Source organism: Haliotis cracherodii, unplaced genomic scaffold, assembly GCF_022045235.1.
Source record: "Haliotis cracherodii isolate W230 unplaced genomic scaffold, xgHalCrac1.p SCAF_8, whole genome shotgun sequence".
NCBI classification, from domain to species: domain Eukaryota; kingdom Metazoa; phylum Mollusca; class Gastropoda; order Lepetellida; family Haliotidae; genus Haliotis; species Haliotis cracherodii.
Window position 1 is genome coordinate 58,022,341 of NW_027266341.1, and position 23,381 is coordinate 58,045,721.

At 44.2% G+C, this 23,381-nt stretch overlaps 1 protein-coding gene across 1 annotated transcript in view; it reads right to left on the reverse strand.

Moving 5' to 3' along the window:
• Positions 1-13,371, reverse strand: part of LOC139450332 (uncharacterized) — a 39,164-nt gene extending 25,793 nt beyond the window's left edge. The window contains exon 1 of the mRNA XM_071232011.1: positions 13,123-13,371. The gene's annotated coding sequence lies outside the window, so the exon portion shown is untranslated. The remainder of the gene's footprint in view (positions 1-13,122) is intronic.
• Positions 13,372-23,381: the final 10,010 nt, after the last annotated feature.

Sequence of the window (23,381 nt, forward strand, 5' to 3'; positions counted from 1 at the left end):
ATGTCAACCTTATAACGATCGATTTTTCTTATAGTTCGTACAACATGACGGCTGAAGTTTTTTTAATGGTTAATAGAAATATGCATTCTACTACTAATAATAATATTAATGATATGTCATGTATATTGCGCTTAATGAGCACACCACACTATTATGACCCTGGTCATTTCATTCTCAGCTCCCTAGGGAGTATAGAATCCAAACTGCCTGTGAAGCGGTAGAAGGTCACATTACCATCTCATCCTACCGGGTAACCATTCACTGCTAGGTGATTAGAGGCATATTTCTAACAAAGTCACTTGTCTAAGGCGATACCACATGTCTTACATATGCTTCAGTGTAGGGCAGGACCGAAGTCTTTGAAACTCTCGGGAGTCAAGCGGTCACCCATCCAGTTACCCTCCGCGTCCAACGTTGCTTAACGTCGCCTGAGTCGTGACCTAAGCGCCGTTCACAGGACCACGTGCCACCACAATACGGAAAACATGGGTGCCGACTGATGCCAGATTGTATTGTGCAATGAGATCGTCATATGAATTAGCGAAACTAGTGGATGAAGATTCCAGCTTCCATCGAGATCCGACGCCAATCGGAATATAGGTTGGCCGAATGATCATTTATGCCGTGATCCCTGGTTGGGTTATATCTAAGGACTTGTCGGGGCGGTCGGATGTTGGTTAAAGCGTTCGTTCGTCACGCCGATGACCCGGGTTCGAATCCCCACGTGTGTACAATGTATGAAGCCCATTGCTGGTGTCCCCCGCCGTGATATTGCTAAAGGCGTCATAAAACTATACCCATTCAAAACATCCTGATGTGGGAAACTATATACCATGGTAACAGATGTTTTAAGGTGTTTGCCTCATATGTGTTTGATTCATATATGGCGCTACGATCGAGCCTAGAAAATCCAGCCTAGTTCGGTAAGGGTGGAAACTGGACTTTTATAGTCAGTTAACTCCTTGCCTCGGTTAGATGCAGTATGTCGAGATTGTAAACACACAATGACTGTTTCATTTGGAGTGAGTGAGTGAATATGGTTTTACGCCGCTTTTAGCAATATTCCAGCAATATCACGGCGGGGGACACCAGAAATGGGCTTTACACATTATACCCATGTCGGGACTCGAACCCGGGTCTTCGGCGTGACGAGCGAACGCTTTAACCACTAGGCTACCCGACCGCCCCTTCATTTGGAAGTACGGGCTAATAGCGCTACTTAAATTAGTGTATAAAAGCAGTAAACGTCTTCAATTAAAACGATATGAAAGGGTGGGTTGTGTTTAACGCCGCTTTTAACAGTATTCCAGTTCTATCACGACGTGTCAGCTTAATGTGGGAGGAAAGCCCGAAGTTATGCAGGTCTTAGACGTTTACCACCTCGGTGAAACCCACGAGCACGGATATGGTGCTGACAAACCTAGAAACATAAATAACGATATAAATACAGTAGGAAATATAATTTCACCTGAAATATATTATATCAGTTTTTCACACAACCATAATTTATCTCAAAGTTATCTTGTCACGAGGGAAAGATCCACACATCAAGTATTCATGGTTTATGAGATGATGAAAAGGAATAGATAAGTATGTTCCATAAAATTTAGGAATTAAGGAAATGTCACCTTAGTGCACTGATATCAGCGTGCAGACCAGAATATTTCCCAATAAAATCGATTTCCCAAAAAGGTCATTGTCTTGGATATTGCTTTAAAAAGAAATAAATAAGTTTGAAGCAATCGCGTTAAGTCGAACAGCCGTGCGTCTATCCACGCCGCCTGTGCAACCCAAGAAAAGATTACTGTACATTAGAACAGTCACCTCATCGTGCTTACAACGCTGAATGGGGCAGTCCAATTTGGAAATTGAGAAAAATAAGCACAGCACGTGAGTAAATATGGACGGCCATTCGGGACTTAATGGAAAACTGAGGGATAGATAGCATTGGGGAGATTTAGAAGCCCGGAGCAAGACTTAAATCACGCAGGTCTCGCGGCGCGCTGTACAAAACTCGTTCGTCGCTAAGTCCTTTGGGGAAGAGAAGGATGGCGAGATTTAGGGTTCCACTTGAGTATGACTAATCGAATACCCTTGTCTCTAACCAATTGGTCATAACGTGTTGGGCACTATGTCAAGATGAATAGGTGTGGCCAGACCCCAGACAGATTGTGTTGTGGTTAACTAGGTCTTCTAGTTCGTAAAAAAAGGCTGACGCGGCGCGTTGGCTAATTGACTCACTCAGCGTCCTAAACGATGCGTGTAATGGAGATTTGATATTTCAGCTTATCTCAACCTTTTTATTACATCGTTTATTGTGTGAATTTATATTTTAACGACAGCCATTGTAAAAAGACGAAGTAAAAGATATAGACGAAGTAAAAGATATATGAATAGTGCCTACAAATAATAATAAATTTAGGTCGGAAACAATTTTGAGGTGGTCGGGCCGGATATGATAATCAGGAAATATATTTAAGAAACCTAATAGAGAAATCGATAAGTGGGAATTTTGCAATATTCCACCTATATCATTCCCGCCTGTAAATAATCGGATCTGAGCCAGAGAAACCAGTGGTTGATAGGATCAACACCGTCTGGGAAAGATGGCATTCAGTCACCTGACCACCTGGCTACAGATCCTGACCACCTGACTGCAGATCCTGACCACCTGACTGCAGATCCTGACTACCTGGCTGCAGATCCTGACCACCTGGCTACAGATCCTGACCACCTGACTGCAGACCCTGACCACCTGGCTACAGATCCTGACCACCTGGCTGCAGATCCTGACCACCTGGCTACAGATCCTGACTACCTGGCTGCAGATCCTGACTACCTGGCTGCAGATCCTGACCACATGGCTGCAGATCCTGACCACCTGGCTGCAAATCCTGACCACATGGCTGCAGATCCTGACTACCTGGCTACAGATCCTGACCACCTGGCTGCAGATCCTGACCACCTGGCTGCAGATCCTGACCACATGGCTGCAGATCCTTGCCACCTGGCTGTGGACCCAGGCCACGGATCCTGACTACCTGCCTGCAGATCCTTGCCACCTGGCTGTGGACCCAGGCCACGGATCCTGACTACCTGGCAGCAGATCCTGACCATCCGGCAGCGGATCCTGGCTGCAAATCTTGATCACCTGGCTGCGGATCCTGACCACCTGGCTACAGATCCTGACTACCTGGATGTAGATCCTGACCAGCTGGCTACAGACCCTGAACACCTGGCTGCAGACCCTGACCACCTGGCTGCAGATCCTGACCACCTGGCTGCAGACCCTGACCACCTGGCTGCAGATCCTGACTACCTGGCTGCAGACCCTGACCACCTGGCTGCAGATCCTGACCACCTGTCTGCAGATCCTGACCACCTGGCTGCAGACCCTGACCACCTGGCTGCAGATCCTGACCACATGGCTGCAGACCCTGACCACCTGGCTGCAGATCCTGACAACCTGGCTGCAGATCCTGACCACATGGCTGCAGATCCTGACCACCTGGCTGCAGATCCTGACCACCTGGCTGCAGACCCTGACCACCTGGCTGCAGATCCTGACCACCTGGCTGCAGATCCTGACCACCTGGCTGCAGATCCTGACCACCTGGCTACAGACCCTGACCACCTGGCTGCAGATCCTGACCACTTGGCTACAGATCCTGACCACCTGGCTGCAGACCCTGACCACCTGGCTACAGATCCTGACCACCTGGCTGCAGACCCTGACCACCTGAGTGCAGACCCTGACCACCTGGCTACAGATCCTGACCACCTGGCTGATTTTATTCTTCTCTTGTACTGGGGACCTTTTCTGACCCGTAATCCCACAAGGTTTCTTCTTCCCTTCTGTGCTGAATCCGGGCAGCTTGTAAGTACACATGCCTCGCGTCGTCCGGACAAAACGAGTGGTCAATAGTATGAGCTCTGTGTGTGTGCGCGCTTTTACTAGTCCTGACTGATGCCGATTTTATAGTGAATACCCTACTCAGACAGTATACCGATACCGAGCAGACCAGTCCTGGTTTTGGCCCCTCAATGCCGAGCGCCAGACAGGATACACACTAGTACCATCTTTAAATGTCTTTTGGTATGACGCAACCAGGGATAGAACCCCGGACCTTCCACTCTCGGGGAGATTTCAACCCATACTTGCCGTAAAAGGCGACTGTGCATGTTGTAAGAGGCGACTAACGGGATCGGGTGGTCAGGCTCGCTGATGCATGCATCCCAATTGCGTGGATCGATGCTCATGATATCAATCACTGGATTGTCTGGTCCTGACTCGATTATTTACAGACCGCCGTCATATAGCTGGAATATTTCTGAGTGTGGCGTTGAACAACAACAAACAAACAAACAAGATGCGTATACCATCACGCTATGGGTATCTTCGGAAGCAAAGTCTCGCCTTAAAAACGTGACTCAAATCGAGACAAGCTGTCATGTAAAGAAGATATATCTTACTCTTTTATACTAAAACATAGCCTTGTGCAAGGTGATTTTGTTCCAGAATAGATTCCTTAGTTCTTTAAAGCGTTGTATTTTTTTTATAAAAACGTTCCAATCTGTAACCCTAAACTTGTGGGCTTACAGGTGCGCGTAGTTCGTGCGTCACGTGGCTTGCCTCTTCGTGCAGCACGCGCAGCTCGCGATGAATTGCCTCTTCGTGCAAGCACGCGCAGCTCGCGAGCTGACTGATTTACAAGTTGTGTGTGTCGAAGATAATGGCTCCTGAACAAGACGGCAATACCATTGAATTTCGTTTGAAAGCCAAATGAAAGGTAGACGAGAGGACTGTGGGAAGTTAATAGCGCTTGTATATCACATTTTGAGTTATATAGGTACCGACTGCGCTGCGTTCACGACAATGACTGTCTGCGAGCCTTGCTGAATATCTTGTATATATCCAACATTGGAACAGGCGTGCCCATCTCGCCTTCAAAACAAGCCATCTTCAGAGAACAGTCGTACAAAACACATGTGGTTTTGTATTCATTTTCGACTGTTTTTAGACCTAGTATCAGATGTAGTATTTCATGAATTCGCCTTGGTGAAATTTGCAGTCGTCGTAACGATCTTTGCAGAGGCCAAGACCTCGTTTCCACAAAGCGATCTTAGCGCTACGATGATCGTAAGAATATGGTAATGCATGGCCGTTGCGATCACCTTAGCCCTGGGATCGCTTTCTTGAACGGATTTCACGTCAGATAACAACATATCGGCAAGGGCTGGGACGAGTCCCCCTATTACCCGACCCTACCCGGGTAACCACTGTAGGTCTCAAGAGATAAGCACAAACTGTCCGATTGGGATTTTTTTTTACCATAGCCCTGGCAAAACGTATTTAGATACATGTATTGAACAGTCTGGTCATGCATACACTGAAGTTGACTTTAGTTCTATCTTTATTCAACCACATGAAGAGTCAGAAGGAATGGGTCATAGTCAGAAAGAAATGGGAACATAGTGACTTGTAGTGCAATCATAATTTTTTGTCATTAAACAATATATTACGTGACTAACCAAGGATTCCGGGTAGTCCTGTGGGTACCCGGGTCCTACTCAGTACACACCCGACCCGGGTACCCGAGTAATCCGTCCCAGCCCTAATCCGGCATATAATAGCTAAACGGAGTATTTTGAATAATACTTAAAAATTGTGCTGATATTTTCAGTAATCTCCGAGAACATACCCCTACAGTAAATCAATTTTATGAAATGATTGTTACGTGTAAACCCATTTGAAGGCGAATTTTTCATTTTGAGCTGAATGTTTTTTCGAAAGAATTAGTAGTTCAAAGTGAAGATTTAAATTTTTAAAAACATGGTAACCTGACCTTTAAACAAAAACAAATTACGACAGTATTGGTAATAGTAACCGTAGTGGTAGTAGTCGCAGTTGCCGTAGTAGTAGTAGTAGTAGTAGTAGTAGTATGGTTTTACGCCGCTTTTAGCAAAATCACGGCAGGGGACACCAGAAATGGGCTTCACACATTGTACCCATGTCGGGAATCGAACCCTGGTCTTTGGCATGACGAGCGAACGCTTACAAAACTGGGCCACCCGACCCCCTGGAGGGTAAGTAACAACACCCTGTTCGTCGTGGATGTAAACAGACCTACAATGTAAATGAGATTCGCTGTGAGAAAACGTAAGACTGAAAAAGAATATCTACGTTAGCTTATGCCCAAGGGTTTATAAGCAGCATAGTCGGGGTCACATCACACATGTAGCCACAACGAATAGTCACAATAGGCCTGTTGTCTTTCAAGCGCTGTAGACAGTGGTATTTTCCCGACATTTCGAGCATGTTCGTTTATAAACATAATATCTTTATATAGATTTCTATTCTCCTGTTGCAAGTGGAAGAGAAAATGTTACGATGTCAAAACCACGACCATCATTATTAACTGGGAGATGTGGATGTCGGGTCGTTGAGGACGATGTTGGTGTGTGGGTGCTGGGGGTGTTGGTGAATAAACAAGACATGTAAGCGACTCTGTTAACTCTTAACACAGTTATCTGGAAATAAAACACTTGTCCGGACTCCTGTGTGTAAATACAACCAGTGGATTTCGGGGCGGAATAATATCCCGTTTGTTGGTTTGTTGTTTAACGCCGCACTAAGCAATATTCCAGCTATATGACAATCACGTGATTGATATCATGAACATCGATCCACGCAATTGGGATACGATGACGCATCAACCAAGTCAGCGAGTCTGACCACCCGATGCCGTTAGTCGCCTCTTTCGACAAGCATGGTCGTCGAATAATCCTCTGTACGCCATTCTTGTCATAATAGCCGACACCAATATTTTAGTGTATTTTTCAAACAAGTAAAGTTTGGTTTTCAATATTGCAGTACATGTATGGAATCAAGTCACAACGCAACTGCTACAGAAAAGCATGAATTCCATGCAAAAGTTGACTTATGCAAGCCCCATGCATTTCACAACCCAAGAATGGGTATAAAAACATGTGCGTTAACGGGATTCCATATGCATTGTTTAGCATCGTGCTGACAACAACCACTCAAAAAAAAAGAAATTACGCAATTATTCAACATTACGAAATTCCACGCCGAAAATGAGCGTCTGCGAGCCATTGGTATGCTTGAAGCAGGATCGAGTCAGCGAGATGTTGCAAGACAATTTAACGTCCACAGAAACACCATTTGGTGATTATAGCAACGTTGGCTACACACGAATGCAGTCAGAGACCATCCTCGAGGTGGCAGGCCACGCGTAACCAATAATCGACAAGACAACTGGATTCGAACAACACACCTACGAAATCGATTCCAGCCAGCAACAGTGACTGCAAGAATCATCCCTGGCCTTCGACGAATATCTTCACAAACCGTACGTCGTCGCCTCAGATGTGCAGGGATTGTCGCCAGAAGACCCGCCATTTTGACAGGAAACCACCGATTTGGTAAAAAACATTATCATATAATGGGTAGGTTTCTCGGCAGGATAAAGCCAACGGATAAAAACGATATCCGTTGGGGTCATATGCGGATAGAGATGCAAATATCAAAGGTCAAGTAGGACTACTTTCACTGTTTGTAAACAAACATGGCGTCGCCCTCGTCATTCGGCGATCGAGTCAGAATTAACCATCGGGAATCTGGATAAACTACAGGGATAATTGCTATCATTATCAAAAGAACAGTCTAATATACTGAGAATCAGTGTCTAACTGTGACGTAGCTAAGGCATTTTATAAGTTTTGGCAACTTTGGAGATATAAATTTTGAAACAATTTTGCGAGGGCACGAGGCCTAGCCAAGCGGGATCAGTAGCCATATCTGTGCTTGTAGAACTCGGCGGCTTAAAACCTTCTCCACATATTAAAATAGTTGGATTGGGCCGAACTATGTTTGAATTGTTACCTTGTTTCGTTTTGTCGCTGTGTGTACATCTGACTACACTTCTTAACGTAATGACAGGACAGACCGACTGTCAACAACGTCTGACCGTGGCCGTGACGTCTCATAGACTAGGGTTAGAGTAGCTTCCCTTTGACAAAGGGCAGTTACTCTAGCGGACAGACCGATGGATTGCCGCGAAAGGCAATTAAAAACAACTGTTGTTTTGCGTATATGTTGCTTCGCCACTATATAAGAAACAGATTTCAGTTGGAACTATATTGGCTACTGTCACTGTCCGACTGACACATCACTTACCCTGTGACGTAATAAATATTAATGCGCGCATTCCAGGAAAACTCACAATGTTTCGGTAATGTTTGTGAGAGAGGGAAAGCGATTTTGAAGCACAGAATTATAGAAAGACATTATATGATAAAGAGGTTATCACGCTTGTGTGTTTGGGGATGGTAAATATCCTGTATTAGGAATAAACACTATGTATTTAGCTCGCCAAGGCTCGCTAAATACAATGTTTATTCCTAATGCAGGATATTTACCATCCCCAAACACACTCGCGTGATAACCTCTATTTACTTTGCATTAAAGGACTTTTGTTGTTCAGTATACTATACTGCATATACTGTCGACAGCGGCGTAACGCAACAGGACCCGAGAAGATCCGGGTTAGAATCTAGGTCTTCAGCAAACAATGCATGTCGTAAAAGGCGACTATGCTTATCCCAATTGCGTTTAACCCTTTACTGTAGAGTGCGAGGCTACACTATGTATATACATACATACAAAGGAAACGCCATTCAAATCAATTTTAAAAATACTTCGTAAGTGAACAGTATAGGGTTAAGATTTTTTACATAGTAAGGCAATATACTACTCACAAGTAGTTAAAGAACTCCGATTCTTTCACATGACTAAAATTAATCATTATATGACAAATTAACTATACTAATATGAAAGAATCGGGTGGTTTTTTACCTTCTTCTGGATAGTATAGGGGCGGTGGGGTAGCCTGGTGGTTAGAGGGTTTGCTCGTCAAGCAGAAGACCCGGGTTCAATTCCCCACATGGGTACAATGTGTGAAGCCCATTTTCTGTGATATTGTTGGAATATTGCTAAAAGCGGCGTGAAACTATATTCACTCGCTCACTTTTGTCCTGTGCAAGTTAGAATCATGTAAATATTGACATTGCCAACTCATTCTTGATTCCACTTTATTACATAAGACCTCTTGCACAAAAGGAAACATCAGATACCTGTGTTGTGGGGCTCTGATAGACTGGGCAACCCTTACAACCTAGGAACGTTATCAGTAATGTACGGCCCCTTAAAACGTTGTAGATTGCATCAGGCCGTAGCTGCGTATTATCCATGCATCGATTGTCCATTGCCCAAAACATAGACAAGTTAACACCAGCAGTTAACGTCTATGCAACGCTACTGTCATACTGACCCGTGAAGAATCGGGGGTAGAATAGGTCTTCAGCAACCCATGCTTGCCGTAAAAGGTGACTATGCTTGTCGTAAAGGGCGAGTAACGGGATCGGGTGGTCAGGCTCGCTGACTTGGTTGATGCATGTCATTAATCCCAATTGCGTGGATCGATGCTCATGATATCAATCACTGGATTGTCTGGTCCAGACTCGATTATTTACAGACCGCCGTCATATAGCTGGAATATTGTGCGGCGTTTAACAACAAATCAACCAACTACTGTCATACTACGAGAGATGAGAGAAACAACTATTCTGCGCTGACCTTTCGAATTGTTTTTTTTTATCCAAAACACACATTACTTGAAGCGTCCTTGCAGCAAGTCCATTTACTCCAGACAGTAACCTCTTTTAAGTCCCAAACTGTAAGCAATGTGTTGAATCAAGGACTCAAGAATAATGCAAGGTCATCTATAGGCTTAGTCTACTGGCCAAATGTGTTTTGTATGCAAATGAGATATAGCACTCTTATCAGCATTTGTTTGTATGTTTGATGGTGTCAGACTCACAGTAAATAAATAGCATGTCAACCGATCTCGAGGGGTTTATGGTGTGATGTTCCCTGTGTGAGAGCCCGTGCAACTCGAGCTGTAGGCACACACACAGGGTACATATCACCGACATAATTAATAAAGAGCCAGAATATATGTCCGGCGTATCACCCAGAAAAAACGCTTTGATTTAGCCATTTTGACAGCTGAAAGACGACGTAAACGAACCGAGTTACATCCCTTTACTCAATGCATTGATAAACATCGGTTCATTTCAGCTCAACGATACTTATGCGAGATAAGGTTACCTAAGATGTTTTCCAATTGATTTCTCAGAAAATAATTGCCCGCTCCTTAACAAAATAAGTCAGTCGTTTTTTCATGTAGGGTGAGATAATGTCGCATGTAGGTTTACATACAGACAACTTAAAGGGGGTCTGTGCTCGTTATAGTTAGCGTTTGTTTGTTTGTTGTTTAACGTCGCTCTCAGCAATATTCCTGCTATATGACGGCGGTCTGTAAATAATCGGGTTTGGACCAGACAATCCAGTGATTGACATCATGAGCATCGATCTACGCAATTGGGATTCGATTAAATGCATCAACCAGTCAACGAGCCTGACCACCCGATCCCGTTAGTCGCCTCTTACAAGCATAGTCGCCTTTTACGGCAAGCATGGGTTGCTGAAGACCTATTCTACCCCGGATCTTCACGAATTATAGTTAGTGACTTGTGTCAGACATTGTATGTGTAAATTAGGGTAATCGTCAACAGACAGATTCATATGCATCATGACGTTTTTGTTCACAAACAAGTGCGTTTTGACCGATTTGAATCAATTTGTAAGTGTTGCCAGTTGATCGGAGACTCGTGTCCCTAATTTCACTATAATGAAAATGTCTTGCCAACACAATAAAACTCAGTTGGAAATCATTTTCAAAATATTTCGTCCTAGACTTTCTGTAAGCAACCAATGTCATGTTAGTAATTTATAGAAATAATATATAACCGGTTATTGACATAGTTTCCCTGGACGTTTACCCTTAGTTAGGTTTATTTCCTGTCAGACCGATGTTTGAAAGCCATGTTGAGATATCTGACCCAGCCGTTGACCTACTTTGAATAGGAGCCGCGGAGACTCCATTGCCAATCGTTGTAGAAGTGTGACGTATTGTAGGTCACTTCTGTTTAACATTTATTCTGGCACAGATTTTAGCAAAAGGGGGTCAGTCAGCGTAATCTGTCCGTTCTTATGGTTCTTAGTGGTTCTTATATCCTGTGCAGGTTTTTACATCACTAATTGGGGGCACCTAGTGGTTATTCCGGGATGAAAGTGGTCACAAGTGACCTCTGCTTGTAGAATGGACACAAATGGACAGGTGATACAGACTCGGTGACTTTGTCGTTTGACGTGTCATTGCACCGTTGCTCATTATATCAACCACTTGTTTGTATGGACGTGTTCATACTCGATTAGGGGGGCGGTCGGGTAGCTTAGTGGTTAAAGCGTTCGCTCGTCACGCCGAAGACCCGGGTTCGATTCCCGACATGGGTACAATGTGTGGAGCCAATTTCTGGTGTCCCCCGCCGTGATATTGCTGGAATATTGCTAAAAGCGGCGTTAAACCTCAGTCACTCACTCAGTCACTCAGACTCGATTATTTACATGCCGCGGTAATGTAGATGGAATATTGCAAACTACAGCGCAGAACAACATTCATACAGTCAGTTCAATTGAGCCTGCGGGTGGCTCAATCATCAAAGGCGCTGTTTGTTGTTTAACGCCCCCCTCACCAATATTCCGGCTATATGACGGCGGACCAGATAATCCAGTGATTGACATTATGAGCATCGATCTACGCATGTTGGATACCATGACAAACACAAACCAGCCAGCCTGACCACCGATCCCGTTAGTCGCATCTTACGACAGGCATATAGTTACCTGTTAAAAGCATGGGTTGCTAATATAAAGATCAATTCTAAACCGGATCTTCACGGGTCTCGCTATATATAATTGCGTCCTTTAGGCTTGCTTGAATCTAAGATTCGCGCTGATTGTGTTTTTTGGTTTGAACCAAGGTCATGAAACACGCCGTTTAAAAAAATGAAAAAAGGGTCAAAGCGGCTTTTACGGTTAAAGGCAGCGTTAAAAATTGGCACTAGTCCTGTAGTCCTTACCAAACTGCCAAATAGTAAAGGTACCCTAAGGACTAGTAGAAATTGGTCTATTTTAAGGGTTTTGCTATATGTTATCATTATAAGGACTAGTGGACAAAAAACGTGGAGATGCGTGATGTATATAATAGTATAGTATCAACATCAATCCCAACACCGCCTTATCATGCATCAACCGTTCATTGTCTACTTTATCATTCGTGCTTTGTCCTCGTATAAACATTGAAGATACAGCAGACCGATATAAGGGATGTTTATCTATGATGGTGAGGGATACTGCTTTAACAACGTGATGCAGGGACAGTTTGTAAATACTACATCGTCAAGGAACGTCGGAATAGCGAGTTAAAATTTAACGCCTCATCGGCAGTTCAGCAGAGCTGCGACAGAATGTCGGTATAAAATGCGGAAATAGTATTGACGTACATAAGCGACGGTATGAGTTAAAACATTGAAACGAAACGCCAGTATAAGTAAGACAGGATGTCGATACAAGGTACAGATGCGTTATAAAAAATGGAACGGGTATTAAATATAAGATAACAAGGTGGCATTGCTTAAAACAACATACGATAAAAGATTATTAGAAATGTAACGAAACAATTTATGAGAAGCCATTATTTTGAAGAAAAAGAATAGCATTGGAAAGAAACGTCACTGACGATTGGTAGACATTTGAATAAAGTGAAGACAACCATCAACGACATTAAGAGTGAGTGAGTATGTTTTACGCCGCTTTTAGCAATATTCCAGCAATATCACGGCGGGGGACACCAGAAATGGGCTTAACACATTGTACCCATGTTTGGGATCGAACCCGGGTCTTCGGCATGACGAGCGAACGCTTTAACCACAAGGCTACCCGACCGCCCCACGACATTAAGAAACGAATACATGTATAAATGGAGCATCGCTGCACATGTTAGTGTAACCATCAACTGCTGTCTTAACATGTTGAAGCGTACATACAGCAACAGGCTAAATCACAATTTAAACGCGCCACGAGAGCCGCCTAGACTGTGGACTGCAGTTGGAGAGATTCGGGTCAGTTTGTCTTACCTGGTCATGTAGGTGCGCTCTCTTCAGGATATATCATCCAGGTGTACTGTGCATTTACTTGTCCGCGTCTCGACTGAAGTGTAGTCTCCAAGTGATAGAACGCTACCCGCCAGCTTGAGTGTTAGAGTAGGTCACGCCAAGAGCTGAGAAGATGTGCAGCCCACGTGCTAAACTTATCTATAACAAGGCTCACAGAAAAGAAAATTGTTTTCCTGAGTGACATTTGCATCTGTCTGACTACAAAACGTGTATAGGAATAAAGGTGTTACATTCTAGTCTGTACCGCATCCCCTCGTCACGTGGTGATAACAGAGTCTCTGATTGGATGGCCGACTTACAAAAATGGAACGGTTCGCTATTATAACCAGACCAAATTTGTTTACTCAATACGCATACATCAATCGAGGCATATGGAAATATTTGAAAGCTATTTCCCTCGGCGACATTTTAGGGGATGTTGTCGTAATTATTTCTGTTTTTTTCATACATTCCAGATGCATTAAGAAAAATAGGTTTATTTCAAGACGAAAGCACAACGGAAAAGTACAGCTTTCTTTAATTTGCTTCTCGGACCTTACACTAATTCTCTTCCCTGATTCTCTTTTTGTGAATTTGTCAAAAGAACTCACTCTCACTTTAGTTTCCGTTGATTGCTTGTAGAACGTTGCTCCTAAATCACATTCCAATTTGTTAGAAGACACAACCTTCGAGAACGTCGAGCAGGCTTTGATTACTGCAGGGGCGTGAATACAAAGTAAAAATATCACCCTGGGAAAAAGCTTTCCGTTATTTCTTTGTAACCACACTGCGTTTGCTATGTTGATTTTTTTTTTCTTCGGTGGTTAGTATTTACAGATTTGAAAAATGAAAGGATTACATTTGATGAATTTTATGTTGAAAAATATAATTTTTTAACTAGGTTCTTGCACAAATCTTATTGAGACCTCAGTTTGTTCAACTTTTTGTTCTAAGAATTATAAGCTCACGATATGATAAATCATTTCTTATTGTATTTTGCAGGGATAGAAATTTGAAAGTACAAATTGTGTATTGATCTGATGAGTAGGTGGATGCGATTTATAGCATAATCACTATCGATTTATGAGTATTTCTGCACCGCCAATCTTATTGAGGTTAAGGTTCTGGGAAATATAGTTGTACTTCGTAAACATTCATTTTCAAATGTGACGGACGAAGTTACGCGGGTTTTTGTTTTTTTTTAAGAAATGTGTCTCAAATAAGATAACCTCCGTTTGGATCGAGATATCTCTGCGCGGAGACTAGGAACTGCGTGTGCACACAAGTGTGACGTCACAGTGATAGGTTCTCGTGAAGTAGATAATCGGCATACGTCGCCGTGGTATCAAGATCACGGACGAAATATGACCTTGTCAGAATATTCTCTTAAGGCAGGCCAAAGTAAGAAAAACGCTTAACGCACTGCAAACCACTCGTGCTTGTGACGTCCAATGGGGATCGTGGCTTTGTGGGACCTGGCTGGTTGTGTCTCATCATACACCAACGGCCTGGGTCGTTGTCCGTACCGACAACCAAGGTTCTTTCTGGCTTACTCGATTATTTACAGGCCGCCTGGGTTAGCTGGGATTTTGTTGACTGCGGCGTTTAACAACATCAACATATTTTGCTATGGACAAATGTGTTTATATTGGTTGATAATAATGTTTGCATCAAACAGACGCGCTTCAGGTATTATTTCAAGGTTGGTTGGTTTGTTTAACGCCACACTCAGCAATATTCCAGCTATATGACGGCGGTCTGTAAATAATCGAGTCTGGACCAGACAATCCAGTGATTGATTTCATGAGCATCAATGCACGCAATTGGGATCGATGACATGTATCAACCAAGTCAGCGAGCCTGACCACCCGATCCCGTTAGTCGCCTCTTACGACAAGCATAGTCGCCTTTTACGGCACGCATGGGTTGCTGAAGACCTATTCTACCCCGGATCTTCACGGGTCGTATTATTCAAGGGATAGAAAGAAAATGGATATTTGTTGATCATATGAATATATCTTATAGAGGCTGAACCATGAGTTTGGAAAAGGAGGGGTCGACATAATACAATGGTCACGAATTGACTTGAACTAGGGCGCAGTTAAATTTAGGGTGTCTGACTAAAAATGGGGAAGTGCAACTCCGCACCGCTCCCACCCCTATTCCTCGTCTTCTACCAAACATGCGTTCAATGCGTGGTGGTTTGGTGCAGCAACTCAATGCTTTGATATACTGAGGAACCAGACGCCTAAGAGATAACCCACGCTTACCGAATAGAGATACGTGTCGTGGCAAGACACATCCACTGACCCTTGTAATGCTTACCTACTCTATTTGAGACTAAACCACCCGTCAGATGAAATGTTGTCGTTTGATGGGTTTAAAAGAATAACGCCAATGTGATGTACGTGCTGAGGAGGTTTTCGTTTGTGTGAAGGCAAAAGGTAACTCACGGCAGGATATTTACATGTGAAAATCAAATCACAGAAGTTGATGTTGCTGGGCACCTGAATATAGGATGTTTCAGAGGGATGCATAACGGCGGGGTTCAGGCAGTATAGTGATTGAGCTGTTGTCATATACAGAAGGGGTATGCGTGTTTTCACGTTCAGTTTTGTATGTCTCCATCACTACTTATTCTTTACTTCAATCTAGGGGGCACGGGAGGCCCAGTCGTCTAAGGCGCCGCGATTCGCTGTGCAGAGTTGCGTCCCTTAGGCACGCCAGAAACCTTTGGTTGTGGGTTCAAATCCCGGTTCGCCTCGATTATGTTTCTAGGTTTGTCAGCACCATACCCGTGCTCGTGGGTTTCACCGAAGTGATAAAGGTCTGAGACGTGCATCACTTCAGGTATTCCTCCCACATTAAGCTGATATAACTGGAATACCGTTAAAAGCGGCGTTAAACCCAACTCACTCACTCACTCACTCACTCACTTACTTCAATCTATCCCATATCTCAGCATAGCCTTTTGAAAGTATCTACATATGACATTGATCTCAATTCGATAGGGGGTAGCCTAGTGGTTAAAGCGTTCACTCGTCACAACGAAGACACAGGTTCGATGCTCTACATGTGTACAATGTGTGAAGCCCATTTCTGGTGCACCCATTCCCACCTCCATCCTGCTGAAAAGTTGGTACAAGAACAGTGTTTCTCCAGAGTACTGAATCAAGTGATAATGCAGAGGAAGCAGAGGAAACAATAGAAAGTGTTGTCACATAACTATTGCATAGTCACTTAACATGAGACCGCCTCCGTGGTCTACTGGTAGAGCGTCCGCCCGAAGATGGTACTTGTTGTTACCCTTGCCTGGCGCTCAGCATTAAGTGTCTGAAACAACCACTGGTCGACTCGGAGTCAGTATACTGTATCTGAGTGGGGTATTCATGTTAAACTGCGGCATGGTATCTCAGTGTGCTAGCTAGCACTTTAAGGCATCAGTCGGACTAGTACAAGCAGGCAAACACACACACACACACACACACACACACACACACTCGTGCATGCACGTCCGTATATAAGTGCAATAACCTTGGAAGCGACGTTACGTCTCACCTCACCTCACCTCACCTCACCTCACCACAGGGTGGTCGGGTAGCCTAGTGGTTTAAGCGTTCGCTCGTCACGCCGAAGACCCGGGTTCGATTCCCGACATGGGTACAATGTGTGAAGCCCATTTCTGGTGTCCCCCGCCGTGATATTGCTGGAATATTGCTAAAAGCGGCGTAAAACCATATTCACTCACTCACTCACTCACCTCACCACAAAACATGACATTAGTTAAATGTCAGTTTCTCTATTTCAATATGAGTATGTCACTTTACAAAACTAAAACTACTGCGTTTCATCGGAAAACTTATACAGGATACGATTTTTTGTTTTAAAGTGTTTGTTACATGGAAGTATGTGAACAACACACTAAAGTATATGGTTCAACTTTTGAAAGAGCTATTCCGACGATAAGTTCATTCATTTTTATTTAACGTCCATTGAAGGGCAACTGTTCACAGGCCGACTGGCAGTCCTTGCTTGTTGAAGTCAAGTCATTCAACACCCACTTCTTTGCCTATAAAGTCGAAATGTCTCAGTTTCACACATGGCAAGAATTACGGCGTCTAGATCTGTATGTTTGTTTTCCTCTAGACTTACACTTAGGCAATGAAAACTTGTCTTTAATTTTTTATTTTTTTTTTAAATTTCTTTGAAAGAGCCTTTCCTCTTCTGCATAATCAAGCAAACTAGACTTGTCCAGGCTTTAAGTAAAGAAATGCCTCAAACATTCAACAGTGATAACGCAGGACTAGTTTCCCTCTATACAACCGTGTACGGCCCGTGAAGTTCCGGGCTAGAGCCAGGTCTTCAGTAACCCATGCTTGCCGTAAGAGGCGGACTCGTGAGGATCCGGGGTAGAATAGGTCCTCAGTAACCCATGCTTGCCGTAAGAGGCGGACTCGTGAGGATCCGGGATAGAATAGGTCTTCAGTAACCCATGCTTGTCGTAGGAGGCGGACTCGTGAGGATCCGGGATAGAATAGGTCTTCAGTAACCCATGCTTGACGTAAGAGGTGGACCCGTGAGGATCCAGGGTAGAATAGGTCTTCAGCAACCTATGCTTGTCGTAAGAGGTGGACTCGTGAGGATCCGGGGAAGAATAGGTCTTCAGCAACCTATGCTTGTCGTAAGAGGTGGACCCGTGAGGATCCGGGTTAGAGCCAGGTCTTCAGTAACGCATGCTTGCCGTAAGAGGTGGACCCGTAAGGTAACGGGGTAGAATAGGTCTTCAGTAACCTATGCTTGTCGTAAGAGGCGGACCCGTGAGGATCCGGGGAAGAATAGGTCTTCAGCAACCTATGCTTGTCGTAAGAGGTGGACCCGTGAGGTAACGGGGTAGAATAGGTCTTCAGTAACGCATGCTTGCCGTAAAAGGCGGACTCGTGAGGATCCGGGGTAGAATAGGTCTTCAGTCACCCATGATTGCCGTAACAGGCGGACTCGTGAGGATCCGAGGTAGAATAGGTCTTCAGTAACAAATGCTTGTCGTAAGAAGGACCCGTGAGGATCCGGGGTAGAATAGGTCTTCAGTAACCCATGCTTGCTGTGAAAGGCGACTACGCTTGTTGAAAGAGGCGACTAACGGGATCGAGTGGTCAGGCTTGCTGTCTTGATTGATACATGTCATCGTATCCCAATTGCGTAGATCGATGCGCAAAATATCAATCACTGGATTGACTGTTCCAGACGCGATTATTTACAGACCTCCGTTATATAACTGGAATATTGCTGAGTGCGGCGTTAAACAACAAACAAACAAAATCGTAAGAGGCGACTAATGGATCGGGTGGTCAGACTCGCTGTCTTGATTGATACATGTCATCGAATCCTAACTGCGTGGATCGATGCTCATGATGTCAGTCACTGGATATGTCTAAATGAATATGAATTGAATATATCATTTCAGAATAAGTTTCTACCGAGCTTCACTCCGCACTCGAGTCTCCTTAAACCATATGGTACCCGTGAAGATCCCTGTCTTCAGCAACCTATATGCTTGTCGTAAAAAGCGACTATGCGTGAAAGGCGACTACGCTTGTTGTTAGAGGATTCCATGCATATATCTGTATTGACTGCCAACCTGTGGAAGGGGGGTCTATTTCGATCTACGGAACTAAATCGATCGGTTTACGACATCACACACGGTGATAAATGACGTATCTGTACGAGTATCGTGTCTGGCATTGATCTGGGTACAGTACAGTGCGATTCGCCCGTTTCCGACAGTGATCCCTGTCTTCAGCAACCTATATATGCTTGTCGTAAAAAGCGACTATGCGTGAGAGGCGACGAACGGGACCGGGTGGTCAGGCTCGCTGACTTGGTTGATGCATGTCATGGATTGTCTGTTCCAGACGCGATTATTTACAGACGGGCGTTATATAGCTGGAACACTGCTGAAAGCGGCGTAAAACAACAAACAAACAAACATACAACCTATGAACCGAGCCAGACCGCCCCGTTCTATTTAGTCGCCTTGCTCAAATTCCCACTGATTTTGATGAATGATTTGTCAGCACTATACCCGTGTTTTATTTTATTGGGGGTTCACGAAAGTGGTCATTCGCTACACCTATATCATCGTCCGATACATGCTGACACAAAGTAATATAGTTAATATACTGTTTAAAGCGGCTAGAGACCATATGCCCAAATGTGAGTTCTGGGCCCCTTTCCACAAAACGATCTCAGCGCTAAAATGATCGTAACTCCCATACTTTAACATAGGCTTATGACAATCATAGCACTAAGATCGCTTTGTGGAACAGGCCCCTGGCACGTCGAAACGTTAACGTATTGACGAAATTGTGTTACTGTGACGATAACGGTCTCCACAACACAAAGACAGGGGACACTTGCACAAAACGATCTTAGCGCTAAGAATATTGTAAGCCTATATTAAAGTATGGGAGTTAAGATCATCTTAGCGCTAAGATCGCTTTGTGCAAGTGGGCCCTGATCTGTTTTAAATAGCTACATGTCTCACTTACCGACAGAAAATTTTACTTCAACCTGTCATATATTATGTTACAGTTAAACAAAGCCAAAACATTTTTAGCAACATTTTTAAAAAAACAACAACAAAAACAGTCAGGATGAAGGAAATTCATGGATCACTCTGAAACTGGGGGCATAAACTCAGACAACCTTAATGATTAAACTGGTTCCATGTCTACCGCACGATGGTATCCGTCCGCTCAGGTTTCTTCTCTGAAGAAATGTTAAGTCGTGTTTTGTAGATAACAGTGCAAAAACACAACAACGCTTAACATGTCATAGTTTGTTTTGATACAAAAAAGGGTTAAAGCTGTGTGGTGAACAATTCCGACAGCACTCATTTAACCGTTTCTGTCATTCACGGCGCACCGGATAACCGGGTCCCTGTCAGATGCGGGAGTATTTGGCCTGAGGAAGATAAGATGTTGGCTGCTGCGCATGTCTCTTGCAGGTCAGAGCGAGGCAAGATGACGTGAGGTCCCCGGTAAGTATTTGCCCTTGAATAGATGACAATGATAAGTTTAATCTGAAATGACGCTAGTTGATGTGGGTAAAAATTAAGATCTGCAGTGAACCTCATGAACTCGATAGAGATCATTAAAGATCATGTACCTCGAGGGTGATTGAATATTGTTTTACGCCTCTCTCACCAAGAAACCATTGAAAACAAGGCAGCGTGCGTAATTTTCGAGTCTGGACCGGACAAACCAGTGACTAGTAACGCTCCACGCAATATGGGCACAATTACATATAATCAGCCAAGTCACCTCCCTGACTCACAACCTGGTCATAATAATTAAAAATCGACTCTGACAAGCATTGAATAATGGCGTTCTGTTTTTCCCAGGGTACATCTTTATCATTATCGTCTTACATCACCATTCTCGGGTGGTCAGATCAACAAATATCCATTTTCTTTCTATCCCTTGAATAATACAACCCGTGAAGATCCGGGGTAGAATAGTTCTTCAGCAACCCATGCGTGCCGTAAAAGGCGTCTATGCTTGTCGTAAAAGGCGACTAACGGGATCGGGTGGTCAGGCTTGCTGGTCAAGACTCGATTATTTACAGACCGTCGTCATATAGCTGGAATATTGCTGAGTGTGGCGTTAAACAAGAAACCAACCAACAAACTAACATCACCATTCTGTTGGCGACCGGGAGCAGGGTGGCCCAGTCGTCTTAGGCTCCGCAATCCGCTGTGCAGAGTTGCGTCCCTTGATGACGCCAGAAATCTATGATTGTGGGTTTCTAGGTTTGTCAGCACCAAACCCGTTTTCGTAGATTTTACCAAAGGAATAAATGCCTGCATCACTTTTTCGGGCTTTCCTCACACAATTTCATAAATATGTCCCCAAAAATATTCATGATCCCTAACTTATTTTGTTCATTATAAAAAAATCTCGTAAAAATCATACACTTGTTTTTTACAATTTCTGGACAATGTTCGTCAGGAATATAGTTTTCTCTATACAGAAGACCGCCTCCGTGGTCTAGTGGTAGAGCGTCCGCACGGGGAGCGGAAGGTCCAGGGTTCAATCCCCAGCCGCGTCCTACCAAAAGACGTTAAAAGATGGTACTTGTTGTTACCCTGTCTGACGCTCGGCATTAAGGGGTTAAAGCAAGGACTGGTCGACTCGGAGTCAGTATACTTTGTCTGAGTGGGGTATTCATGTTAAACTGCGGCATGGTATCTCAGTGGGCTAGCACTATAAATCGGCATCAGTCCGGTCTAGTACAAGCAGCCACACACACACGTGCATGCACGTCGCTATATAAGTGCAATAATCTTGGAAGCGACGTTAAACCCAATTTCACCTCACCTCACCTCTGTACAAAAACATTACCTGGTGATTGATGGTCCTCCAGCGCCCCCGCTGTTGGATACGCCCGCCGTGGGTGGGGCGGGTCATATTCACCTCTCATTACCCATCACGGGACATAGCACGCCAGGTGACGCAATAAGTTCGACTTTCTGCCGCGCATAAATCAGTTAAGTGTAACAACGCTTGGCAAGCCAGGAATGCGCGAACCTTTCGATGTGAAATACAGACGATTGTGAAACATACACCTCCGCGAACCCATTGGGTGATAAGTAGTCAGTCTCACAGTCCTTGAACCATATTATTTTCCCTTCCGCAAAGCCATACATGTATGTAGTGCTGTAGCGTCAAGGGGTGGTCGGGTAGCCTAGTGGTCAAAGCGTTCGCTCGTCACGCCGAAGTCCCGGGTTCGATTCCCGACATGGGTACAATGTGTGAAGCCCATTTCTGGTGTCCCCCGCCGTGATATTGCTGGAATATTGCTAAAAGCGGCGTAAAACCATATTCACTCACTCACTTGTTGTGAAGCCCATTTCTGGTGTCCCCCGCCGTGATATTGCTGGAATATTGCTAAAAGCGGCGTAAAACCATACTCACTATCTGTAGCCTGAAATAAAGTAAGTCTAGATTTTCCACTTGTATATCCCATCTCACAAGGTCTCCTTTTCAATTTAACGAGAGTATTTTGTTTCCTTCAAAATTATATGACCGACTCCGTTGTCCTAGTGATAGAGCGTCTGTCCGGTGAGCGAAATGTCGGTGGTTCGAATACGTGTAAGCAAAATTGGGCATACCGCTGGACGTCGGTGCCGAATTTTGTGCTCCCTTAACCGGTTGCGTACGGTTCTGACACTAATTGGTCCCAACCCAGAAATTGTCCTGAGCGGTTTGCTATCAATTCCTTTGATGCACCAACCGAATATGGTTGTCTTGTTGGCGTGACATCACACGTGGACGACCGGACCGTGTCAAGTCATGAGGGTTGCCCTGCTGCAGATGTCGTCTCCAAAGAGATGATACTGTGTTTCGATGAAAATTAAAATTTGTGGCAACTTTGTTTTGCGCCATTCCTGTTTTCAACATACCCGTGTCGCGAAGACGCTGATTTTCAGCAAGCCGAGGCTTTGCGTAAGCGTAATTTACGGTTAAACAAATGTATTTCATGAGCACCTGATAGATAAACAATCATTGTGTGCTCTTCACATTAAAAAGTCACGTGTGTTAGTATCATGCTCCCAACAAACGCACAAACATCCAAATTGTGCGCCGTGCATGAACGAGCACGTGCAAACTGTGAATCACGACCATACAATCGAGGATATGTCTTCATGAATATTTACTGAATATATCATTTCAGAATAAGTTTCTGTCAAGCTTCACTCCGTACTCGGGTCTCCTTAAACAATGTGGTACCCGTGAAGATCCGTGTTAGAATAGGTCTTCAGCAACCTATATGCTTGTCGTAAAAAGCGACTATGCCACAGTCGTGAGAGGCGACTAACGGGACCGGGTGGTCAGGCTCGCTGACTTGGTTGATGCATGTGATGGATTGTCTGGTCCAGACTTATTGTTTACATATAGCTGGAATATTGCTGAGTTCGGCTTTAAAGAAACATACAAACAAACTAAACCTTGTGGCGTTTTGTTCCGTTGGGAACGATGAACATGGGTGACGAAGTTCACAGTGCAGAGTTGCATCCCTTGGCTACTAAGATTCGCTGGCCGTGTGTACGAATCTAGGCGTAGATACAGCTTTCCTTGGAGATGGGATGCAGATCTTCATTCACTTTGAATAATTTTGCCACGACCTGTTCACATTACACCACGCAATCACACTGAAGGGGCTAATACAAGTTTTCCAGAAGG